Source organism: Schistocerca gregaria, chromosome 3, assembly GCF_023897955.1.
Source record: "Schistocerca gregaria isolate iqSchGreg1 chromosome 3, iqSchGreg1.2, whole genome shotgun sequence".
In the NCBI taxonomy this organism is placed as follows: domain Eukaryota; kingdom Metazoa; phylum Arthropoda; class Insecta; order Orthoptera; family Acrididae; genus Schistocerca; species Schistocerca gregaria.
In genome coordinates, this window is record NC_064922.1 from 679,802,345 (window position 1) to 679,814,468 (window position 12,124).

General features: G+C 42.1%; 6 non-coding genes across 6 annotated transcripts; all 6 read right to left on the bottom strand.

The window, feature by feature from the left end:
• Nucleotides 1–2,115: 2,115 nt before the first annotated feature.
• On the bottom strand, nt 2,116–2,234 carry LOC126357100 (U5 spliceosomal RNA). The gene has a single exon (XR_007566085.1). It is a non-coding gene; the product is annotated as a U5 spliceosomal RNA (small nuclear RNA).
• A 936-nt stretch (nt 2,235–3,170) lies between these two features.
• LOC126356998 (small nucleolar RNA U3) lies at nt 3,171–3,377 on the bottom strand. The gene has a single exon (XR_007565996.1). It is a non-coding gene; the product is annotated as a small nucleolar RNA U3 (small nucleolar RNA).
• A 2,569-nt stretch (nt 3,378–5,946) lies between these two features.
• LOC126357101 (U5 spliceosomal RNA) lies at nt 5,947–6,065 on the bottom strand. Its single transcript, XR_007566086.1, has one exon. It is a non-coding gene; the product is annotated as a U5 spliceosomal RNA (small nuclear RNA).
• Nucleotides 6,066–7,001: 936 nt separating this feature from the next.
• LOC126356947 (small nucleolar RNA U3) lies at nt 7,002–7,208 on the bottom strand. Its single transcript, XR_007565951.1, has one exon. It is a non-coding gene; the product is annotated as a small nucleolar RNA U3 (small nucleolar RNA).
• A 2,571-nt stretch (nt 7,209–9,779) lies between these two features.
• Nucleotides 9,780–9,898, bottom strand: LOC126357102 (U5 spliceosomal RNA). The gene has a single exon (XR_007566087.1). It is a non-coding gene; the product is annotated as a U5 spliceosomal RNA (small nuclear RNA).
• A 936-nt stretch (nt 9,899–10,834) lies between these two features.
• LOC126356999 (small nucleolar RNA U3) lies at nt 10,835–11,041 on the bottom strand. The gene has a single exon (XR_007565997.1). It is a non-coding gene; the product is annotated as a small nucleolar RNA U3 (small nucleolar RNA).
• Nucleotides 11,042–12,124: the final 1,083 nt, after the last annotated feature.

The window sequence follows — 12,124 nt, forward strand, 5'->3', positions numbered from 1 at the left end:
CAACTCTTGTCGATATTTGGCCACTTCCTCTTTCGTTTCACCTTGCGTCTTACTTGATACCCCGCCCAACAGCTGCTGATACACGCTACACGCAATTAATGTGTTTCTCTCTGTATCTCTTTTCGCCTACCACGAGTATTGCTTTTCCTCACATGGCAATTATGAAAACACCCACAGCTAAACAAACACTTCCATTCAGCATCACGTCCATACTATCAGTCATACACCAGTAATTTCACAGCTACTTGCTCCACTAATACATTTCTTAATGTTACTGTTAAACAGATGAAGAATCAAAGTATACAACAAGTCTCTATGAACATCACTGTCAGGACATTATACGCATACCATGCCCATCTTTATGCTTCAACTATGATGGCCCATGTGCTATGAATAAAGAAATTTCTCATCAAATATCAAATAATTTTACAACTATATAACTACTCCGACTAGCCCCTTACTAAAACTCTAGATGTTTAGCAATCCCGCCATCAATCTCAGAATAATCGCAAGCAGTGCTTTCATCCCATGAGCACTTCTTTGCAAACAAAACCACAAAACTACTTTTTATACTAGCTTCCTTGTCACAGTGAACAGGGAACTAATGCTAGTGCCCCAGTTTACTCAAAAACTTTTTCGCTTGCAACATATAAACAGCCAACTTGAACCTCTGGGATTTTCAAACACACACAGAAAACTTAATTCCACAGAAATTTAGGAGTAACAGTGGTTGCCTGACATTTTCATACATACTCAAATAGCTACTTCTATGCACTTCACACAATGTTCTCATCATGTTCCACCAGAGAACACAGTTATCACTATGAACGGATTCTGGTAAAAGAGCCTTCAAACCACAAACAGCCTGATCAAAGTGATTATCTCCACATCCTCTGCCAATATCATGTCACTCTATACCTGAGGAGGGAAACTACAATGCAGGGGAAGGAGCTTCGTTGTGAGCACTGTCCTGGTATTTCATCATTAACTCTTCTCAAGCCAAGTATGCACCACCTCTGTGTATGGCTGGGTCAATCAAAAAAGACAAGCAGCATCAACAACTCACAGGACACTATGAACATTTTTACCATTATCTGCACCACCTTCCACTGATTTACTGAAGAAGAAACTGCAAAGTCTGGCCAATTTTGTACACCAGTAATCTTGAAAACATTGGAGTCAACAGCAGATACATAGTTTCCAAGACTGTACCTAGGAACAACCCTTCAATTTCAAGATTTACATCTCACTGAGGCACATCACATCATACCCAAACTACACCTAGCAGGAAATTGCTACTCTATTCATTTCCAGCTATCTATGTCATATTCAACAAATGTCTCCCTCCCACCTACATCTTCTACAAAACTGAGTACATTGTTATGAACAAACAACCAATGCCATATTATGGCAACAATCCAGTGCCACTATTATCCACTCTCTTGAAAACAATTGAAATACTCATCCTGACCAACTATCCACCATCTTCAACCCAAATCTCACTCACACCATACCCACAAATCACAAACTTGTGCAGTAAAAATAATTTTGGGTTTCAAAACTCAATCTACTAATCACATACCAGTATTACTTACAACGCCTATCATTCATCATTCACTTCCAAATATCAGCTTATATGCTGTTGTGCAATTAAAGTGCAAATAAACACTAAACCATATAGCACTGAGGTATAGAAAGCGTTCACCAAGAGTTTCCACAATTATGCCTCTTGTGCCTCACACACACACACAAATGTAACAACTCTTCACAATACAAAGCATTCACCTTCACCTCTGCACAATATTGCCTGCCATACATTATCGCAAGCACCACTCACATTACAATTCCTTTATGCTATTTCCAGATTAGTCTCCTGCCATTTATACAACTCAGACATTAAATAGCTCTCTTTCTCTTTACACTATCGTCTAACACACTGCACGCCATTTCAGGGCAAATGTACTTGTTTCATTATACTGCGACATGGCCTGTTACAATTTCAAATCAAGCAAAAACATCTACCTGATCCAACGTGCTCCGCTACTCCACACAACACAATCTACCTCTTCCTATTTACGCACATTATTGCTTACATTACGTTTTACTTGTGATTGTGGCTCAGCAATAGCCGAGCACTACGAAAAATACATTACAGACTCATTTAATGTTCCCCTCCACGGAAATCTTTAGTAAAAGGCGAAAGATTTATTCGATTTGAAGGGAAACCAGAGTGCCGATCAACGCACTCACTTCCATACTTATGGCTGCTTCTCTAGTACTTCTGCGCGAGAACGCGGAAAATTCTTTCCCTCTTGTCCACTTCTCTACCGTCAACAGACTTCCAGTGTTATGCAAGCACAAACCGCAAAACTAACTGCCAACGCTGAAATACGTGTCTGCCAAATGAGGTCGCTATTACTCTTTACATAACTATTTTCATCATTTCTGTCACCATCCAAGCTGCTTCATTACCTCACCTGCCGCCAGATGGCAGCACGCCTAATTCCTGTCGGCGACCCACCGTTTGACATACAACGTTCGGCACACAACTGCCCGCAGTGCTCTGCATCTAACACTAATCTCTCTCCTCCCCACCACACTCGTTCACTGAAAAAACTGACAACTAGATAGTTCTTTGTACGCGAAACTAGGCCACATCAGACGCAACGTGTATGTAGATGTGTAGTGCAAGGGAAATATCCCCTGCTCCCACACAACTAATACTAGCTGACAACAGAAACAAAATTTCTGTCGATAGTATTTGAACCAGTCTTATTCATTTGCGAATTTCATGCATTCCTTCTTGCTGGTAACAGTGCCTTGCAAATCACTCAATTCATGTTTTCTAGCCAAACGTGCTGCTCCTGATTGTTTCGTACATCATGCATTAGTGGTCATTATCAAGACTGTGTCGTGTGTCAGCTTTTTATGGTCATCAATTGCACTCTGCTTGTGCTGCTCACTCATTCTTGTAACTCAAAGTACGTCGTTGTCATCCAATCCTAGCACTTGCAGCAGGACAAATCAACTGGCTCGTCACCGTGCCACTCGGGAAACTTCCGCAAGGCTTTCATGACATGTCGCAATCAAAGTCCTTCCACAACATTTCTGCAACGCGGCGGGTCACGATACCGAAAGTATGACTTATGCTTCTGATCTATAATAAAACCACCACTCGAAAAGCGCTACTCACTTCCCACATCCCTCAGAATGTGGTGAACGATCATCGATTACAACCAAGATGCAATGAATCTCGGTCGCATGCCTCACGCTCAGGGACAGTGCTACCACTCATCATCGTGGTTGCGTCTACTCCAGCTTTGAACTAGAGAGAGTTGAAGACATACTACAGAAATGATCCTGTGAAGTATGATCTTGCTTGCAAGCTATCACCGCTCGCTACTTATGCCACGAGACCGTCAACACGCCCTACGAGAATACGACACACTCTTCACATTCGCGATTTACTTATCGAAGAATTACTTAAGCTCGGACATTCTGCAAAGAACCTAGTTCTACTCCTATTTGGCCGCCATGATCTAACCTTTCCTCACTCAACTATTCTGTGCGCTACCAGTGCTTTTTGCATCCGAAATCAGAGACCATTGCCTCAGGCGAGACTGTATGTAAACACCGCTTGCAGCTCCGGCCGCTAGATGGGGGCCTGGGGCACATACAGTAGCATTCTATGGCGCAAGCAGACATGCCAAATAGTCACTGAAAGAGAAACACACAAGAGGGCAGTCATAGGACACTTGTGCTTTCTTTAAAACCGCCTCTCTCTTCGAAAATTTTCGCACCGCAATAGCGTATTCACCTCGCCCTAACAGTGCCAACTCTTGTCGATATTTGGCCACTTCCTCTTTCGTTTCACCTTGCGTCTTACTTGATACCCCGCCCAACAGCTGCTGATACACGCTACACGCAATTAATGTGTTTCTCTCTGTATCTCTTTTCGCCTACCACGAGTATTGCTTTTCCTCACATGGCAATTATGAAAACACCCACAGCTAAACAAACACTTCCATTCAGCATCACGTCCATACTATCAGTCATACACCAGTAATTTCACAGCTACTTGCTCCACTAATACATTTCTTAATGTTACTGTTAAACAGATGAAGAATCAAAGTATACAACAAGTCTCTATGAACATCACTGTCAGGACATTATACGCATACCATGCCCATCTTTATGCTTCAACTATGATGGCCCATGTGCTATGAATAAAGAAATTTCTCATCAAATATCAAATAATTTTACAACTATATAACTACTCCGACTAGCCCCTTACTAAAACTCTAGATGTTTAGCAATCCCGCCATCAATCTCAGAATAATCGCAAGCAGTGCTTTCATCCCATGAGCACTTCTTTGCAAACAAAACCACAAAACTACTTTTTATACTAGCTTCCTTGTCACAGTGAACAGGGAACTAATGCTAGTGCCCCAGTTTACTCCAAAACTTTTTCGCTTGCAACATATAAACAGCCAACTTGAACCTCTGGGATTTTCAAACACACACAGAAAACTTAATTCCACAGAAATTTAGGAGTAACAGTGGTTGCCTGACATTTTCATACATACTCAAATAGCTACTTCTATGCACTTCACACAATGTTCTCATCATGTTCCACCAGAGAACACAGTTATCACTATGAATGGATTCTGGTAAAAGAGCCTTCAAACCACAAACAGCCTGATCAAAGTGATTATCTCCACATCCTCTGCCAATATCATGTCACTCTATACCTGAGGAGGGAAACTACAATGCAGGGGAAGGAGCTTCGTTGTGAGCACTGTCCTGGTATTTCATCATTAACTCTTCTCAAGCCAAGTATGCACCACCTCTGTGTATGGCTGGGTCAATCAAAAAAGACAAGCAGCATCAACAACTCACAGGACACTATGAACATTTTTACCATTATCTGCACCACCTTCCACTGATTTACTGAAGAAGAAACTGCAAAGTCTGGCCAATTTTGTACACCAGTAATCTTGAAAACATTGGAGTCAACAGCAGATACATAGTTTCCAAGACTGTACCTAGGAACAACCCTTCAATTTCAAGATTTACATCTCACTGAGGCACATCACATCATACCCAAACTACACCTAGCAGGAATTTGCTACTCTATTCATTTCCAGCTATCTATGTCATATTCAACAAATGTCTCCCTCCCACCTACATCTTCTACAAAACTGAGTACATTGTTATGAACAAACAACAAATGCCATATTATGGCAACAATCCAGTGCCACTATTATCCACTCTCTTGAAAACAATTGAAATACTCATCCTGACCAACTATCCACCATCTTCAACCCAAATCTCACTCACACCATACCCACAAATCACAAACTTGTGCAGTAAAAATAATTTTGGGTTTCAAAACTCAATCTACTAATCACATACCAGTATTACTTACAACGCCTATCATTCATCATTCACTTCCAAATATCAGCTTATATGCTGTTGTGCAATTAAAGTGCAAATAAACACTAAACCATATAGCACTGAGGTATAGAAAGCGTTCACCAAGAGTTTCCACAATTATGCCTCTTGTGCCTCACACACACACAAATGTAACAACTCTTCACAATACAAAGCATTCACCTTCACCTCTGCACAATATTGCCTGCCATACATTATCGCAAGCACCACTCACATTACAATTCCTTTATGCTATTTCCAGATTAGTCTCCTGCCATTTATACAACTCAGACATTAAATAGCTCTCTTTCTCTTTACACTATCGTCTAACACACTGCACGCCATTTCAGGGCAAATGTACTTGTTTCATTATACTGCGACATGGCCTGTTACAATTTCAAATCAAGCAAAAACATCTACCTGATCCAACGTGCTCCGCTACTCCACACAACACAATCTACCTCTTCCTATTTACGCACATTATTGCTTACATTACGTTTTACTTGTGATTGTGGCTCAGCAATAGCCGAGCACTACGAAAAATACATTACAGACTCATTTAATGTTCCCCTCCACGGAAATCTTTAGTAAAAGGCGAAAGATTTATTCGATTTGAAGGGAAACCAGAGTGCCGATCAACGCACTCACTTCCATACTTATGGCTGCTTCTCTAGTACTTCTGCGCGAGAACGCGGAAAATTCTTTCCCTCTTGTCCACTTCTCTACCGTCAACAGACTTCCAGTGTTATGCAAGCACAAACCGCAAAACTAACTGCCAACGCTGAAATACGTGTCTGCCAAATGAGGTCGCTATTACTCTTTACATAACTATTTTCATCATTTCTGTCACCATCCAAGCTGCTTCATTACCTCACCTGCCGCCAGATGGCAGCACGCCTAATTCCTGTCGGCGACCCACCGTTTGACATACAACGTTCGGCACACAACTGCCCGCAGTGCTCTGCATCTAACACTAATCTCTCTCCTCCCCACCACACTCGTTCACTGAAAAAACTGACAACTAGATAGTTCTTTGTACGCGAAACTAGGCCACATCAGACGCAACGTGTATGTAGATGTGTAGTGCAAGGGAAATATCCCCTGCTCCCACACAACTAATACTAGCTGACAACAGAAACAAAATTTCTGTCGATAGTATTTGAACCAGTCTTATTCATTTGCGAATTTCATGCATTCCTTCTTGCTGGTAACAGTGCCTTGCAAATCACTCAATTCATGTTTTCTAGCCAAACGTGCTGCTCCTGATTGTTTCGTACATCATGCATTAGTGGTCATTATCAAGACTGTGTTGTGTGTCAGCTTTTTATGGTCATCAATTGCACTCTGCTTGTGCTGCTCACTCATTCTTGTAACTCAAAGTACGTCGTTGTCATCCAATCCTAGCACTTGCAGCAGGACAAATCAACTGGCTCGTCACCGTGCCACTCGGGAAACTTCCGCAAGGCTTTCATGACATGTCGCAATCAAAGTCCTTCCACAACATTTCTGCAACGCGGCGGGTCACGATACCGAAAGTATGACTTATGCTTCTGATCTATAATAAAACCACCACTCGGAAAGCGCTACTCCCTTCCCACATCCCTCAGAATGTGGTGAACGATCATCGATTACAACCAAGATGCAATGAATCTCGGTCGCATGCCTCACGCTCAGGGACAGTGCTACCACTCATCATCGTGGTTGCGTCTACTCCAGCTTTGAACGAGAGAGAGTTGAAGACATACTACAGAAATGATCCTGTGAAGTATGATCTTGCTTGCAAGCTATCACCGCTCGCTACTTATGCCACGAGACCGTCAACACGCCCTACGAGAATACGACACACTCTTCACATTCGCGATTTACTTATCGAAGAATTACTTAAGCTCGGACATTCTGCAAAGAACCTAGTTCTACTCCTATTTGGCCGCCATGATCTAACCTTTCCTCACTCAACTATTCTGTGCGCTACCAGTGCTTTTTGCATCCGAAATCAGAGACCATTGCCTCAGGCGAGACTGTATGTAAACACCGCTTGCAGCTCCGGCCGCTAGATGGGGGCCTGGGGCACATACAGTAGCATTCTATGGCGCAAGCAGACATGCCAAATAGTCACTGAAAGAGAAACACACAAGAGGGCAGTCATAGGACACTTGTGCTTTCTTTAAAACCGCCTCTCTCTTCGAAAATTTTCGCACCGCAATAGCGTATTCACCTCGCCCTAACAGTGCCAACTCTTGTCGATATTTGGCCACTTCCTCTTTCGTTTCACCTTGCGTCTTACTTGATACCCCGCCCAACAGCTGCTGATACACGCTACACGCAATTAATGTGTTTCTCTCTGTATCTCTTTTCGCCTACCACGAGTATTGCTTTTCCTCACATGGCAATTATGAAAACACCCACAGCTAAACAAACACTTCCATTCAGCATCACGTCCATACTATCAGTCATACACCAGTAATTTCACAGCTACTTGCTCCACTAATACATTTCTTAATGTTACTGTTAAACAGATGAAGAATCAAAGTATACAACAAGTCTCTATGAACATCACTGTCAGGACATTATACGCATACCATGCCCATCTTTATGCTTCAACTATGATGGCCCATGTGCTATGAATAAAGAAATTTCTCATCAAATATCAAATAATTTTACAACTATATAACTACTCCGACTAGCCCCTTACTAAAACTCTAGATGTTTAGCAATCCCGCCATCAATCTCAGAATAATCGCAAGCAGTGCTTTCATCCCATGAGCACTTCTTTGCAAACAAAACCACAAAACTACTTTTTATACTAGCTTCCTTGTCACAGTGAACAGGGAACTAATGCTAGTGCCCCAGTTTACTCAAAAACTTTTTCGCTTGCAACATATAAACAGCCAACTTGAACCTCTGGGATTTTCAAACACACACAGAAAACTTAATTCCACAGAAATTTAGGAGTAACAGTGGTTGCCTGACATTTTCATACATACTCAAATAGCTACTTCTATGCACTTCACACAATGTTCTCATCATGTTCCACCAGAGAACACAGTTATCACTATGAACGGATTCTGGTAAAAGAGCCTTCAAACCACAAACAGCCTGATCAAAGTGATTATCTCCACATCCTCTGCCAATATCATGTCACTCTATACCTGAGGAGGGAAACTACAATGCAGGGGAAGGAGCTTCGTTGTGAGCACTGTCCTGGTATTTCATCATTAACTCTTCTCAAGCCAAGTATGCACCACCTCTGTGTATGGCTGGGTCAATCAAAAAAGACAAGCAGCATCAACAACTCACAGGACACTATGAACATTTTTACCATTATCTGCACCACCTTCCACTGATTTACTGAAGAAGAAACTGCAAAGTCTGGCCAATTTTGTACACCAGTAATCTTGAAAACATTGGAGTCAACAGCAGATACATAGTTTCCAAGACTGTACCTAGGAACAACCCTTCAATTTCAAGATTTACATCTCACTGAGGCACATCACATCATACCCAAACTACACCTAGCAGGAAATTGCTACTCTATTCATTTCCAGCTATCTATGTCATATTCAACAAATGTCTCCCTCCCACCTACATCTTCTACAAAACTGAGTACATTGTTATGAACAAACAACCAATGCCATATTATGGCAACAATCCAGTGCCACTATTATCCACTCTCTTGAAAACAATTGAAATACTCATCCTGACCAACTATCCACCATCTTCAACCCAAATCTCACTCACACCATACCCACAAATCACAAACTTGTGCAGTAAAAATAATTTTGGGTTTCAAAACTCAATCTACTAATCACATACCAGTATTACTTACAACGCCTATCATTCATCATTCACTTCCAAATATCAGCTTATATGCTGTTGTGCAATTAAAGTGCAAATAAACACTAAACCATATAGCACTGAGGTATAGAAAGCGTTCACCAAGAGTTTCCACAATTATGCCTCTTGTGCCTCACACACACACACAAATGTAACAACTCTTCACAATACAAAGCATTCACCTTCACCTCTGCACAATATTGCCTGCCATACATTATCGCAAGCACCACTCACATTACAATTCCTTTATGCTATTTCCAGATTAGTCTCCTGCCATTTATACAACTCAGACATTAAATAGCTCTCTTTCTCTTTACACTATCGTCTAACACACTGCACGCCATTTCAGGGCAAATGTACTTGTTTCATTATACTGCGACATGGCCTGTTACAATTTCAAATCAAGCAAAAACATCTACCTGATCCAACGTGCTCCGCTACTCCACACAACACAATCTACCTCTTCCTATTTACGCACATTATTGCTTACATTACGTTTTACTTGTGATTGTGGCTCAGCAATAGCCGAGCACTACGAAAAATACATTACAGACTCATTTAATGTTCCCCTCCACGGAAATCTTTAGTAAAAGGCGAAAGATTTATTCGATTTGAAGGGAAACCAGAGTGCCGATCAACGCACTCACTTCCATACTTATGGCTGCTTCTCTAGTACTTCTGCGCGAGAACGCGGAAAATTCTTTCCCTCTTGTCCACTTCTCTACCGTCAACAGACTTCCAGTGTTATGCAAGCACAAACCGCAAAACTAACTGCCAACGCTGAAATACGTGTCTGCCAAATGAGGTCGCTATTACTCTTTACATAACTATTTTCATCATTTCTGTCACCATCCAAGCTGCTTCATTACCTCACCTGCCGCCAGATGGCAGCACGCCTAATTCCTGTCGGCGACCCACCGTTTGACATACAACGTTCGGCACACAACTGCCCGCAGTGCTCTGCATCTAACACTAATCTCTCTCCTCCCCACCACACTCGTTCACTGAAAAAACTGACAACTAGATAGTTCTTTGTACGCGAAACTAGGCCACATCAGACGCAACGTGTATGTAGATGTGTAGTGCAAGGGAAATATCCCCTGCTCCCACACAACTAATACTAGCTGACAACAGAAACAAAATTTCTGTCGATAGTATTTGAACCAGTCTTATTCATTTGCGAATTTCATGCATTCCTTCTTGCTGGTAACAGTGCCTTGCAAATCACTCAATTCATGTTTTCTAGCCAAACGTGCTGCTCCTGATTGTTTCGTACATCATGCATTAGTGGTCATTATCAAGACTGTGTCGTGTGTCAGCTTTTTATGGTCATCAATTGCACTCTGCTTGTGCTGCTCACTCATTCTTGTAACTCAAAGTACGTCGTTGTCATCCAATCCTAGCACTTGCAGCAGGACAAATCAACTGGCTCGTCACCGTGCCACTCGGGAAACTTCCGCAAGGCTTTCATGACATGTCGCAATCAAAGTCCTTCCACAACATTTCTGCAACGCGGCGGGTCACGATACCGAAAGTATGACTTATGCTTCTGATCTATAATAAAACCACCACTCGAAAAGCGCTACTCACTTCCCACATCCCTCAGAATGTGGTGAACGATCATCGATTACAACCAAGATGCAATGAATCTCGGTCGCATGCCTCACGCTCAGGGACAGTGCTACCACTCATCATCGTGGTTGCGTCTACTCCAGCTTTGAACTAGAGAGAGTTGAAGACATACTACAGAAATGATCCTGTGAAGTATGATCTTGCTTGCAAGCTATCACCGCTCGCTACTTATGCCACGAGACCGTCAACACGCCCTACGAGAATACGACACACTCTTCACATTCGCGATTTACTTATCGAAGAATTACTTAAGCTCGGACATTCTGCAAAGAACCTAGTTCTACTCCTATTTGGCCGCCATGATCTAACCTTTCCTCACTCAACTATTCTGTGCGCTACCAGTGCTTTTTGCATCCGAAATCAGAGACCATTGCCTCAGGCGAGACTGTATGTAAACACCGCTTGCAGCTCCGGCCGCTAGATGGGGGCCTGGGGCACATACAGTAGCATTCTATGGCGCAAGCAGACATGCCAAATAGTCACTGAAAGAGAAACACACAAGAGGGCAGTCATAGGACACTTGTGCTTTCTTTAAAACCGCCTCTCTCTTCGAAAATTTTCGCACCGCAATAGCGTATTCACCTCGCCCTAACAGTGCCAACTCTTGTCGATATTTGGCCACTTCCTCTTTCGTTTCACCTTGCGTCTTACTTGATACCCCGCCCAACAGCTGCTGATACACGCTACACGCAATTAATGTGTTTCTCTCTGTATCTCTTTTCGCCTACCACGAGTATTGCTTTTCCTCACATGGCAATTATGAAAACACCCACAGCTAAACAAACACTTCCATTCAGCATCACGTCCATACTATCAGTCATACACCAGTAATTTCACAGCTACTTGCTCCACTAATACATTTCTTAATGTTACTGTTAAACAGATGAAGAATCAAAGTATACAACAAGTCTCTATGAACATCACTGTCAGGACATTATACGCATACCATGCCCATCTTTATGCTTCAACTATGATGGCCCATGTGCTATGAATAAAGAAATTTCTCATCAAATATCAAATAATTTTACAACTATATAACTACTCCGACTAGCCCCTTACTAAAACTCTAGATGTTTAGCAATCCCGCCATCAATCTCAGAATAATCGCAAGCAGTGCTTTCATCCCATGAGCACTTCTTTGCAAACAAAACCACAAAACTACTTTTTATACTAGCTTCCTTGTCACAGTGAACAGGGAACTAATGCTAGTGCCCCAGTTTACTCA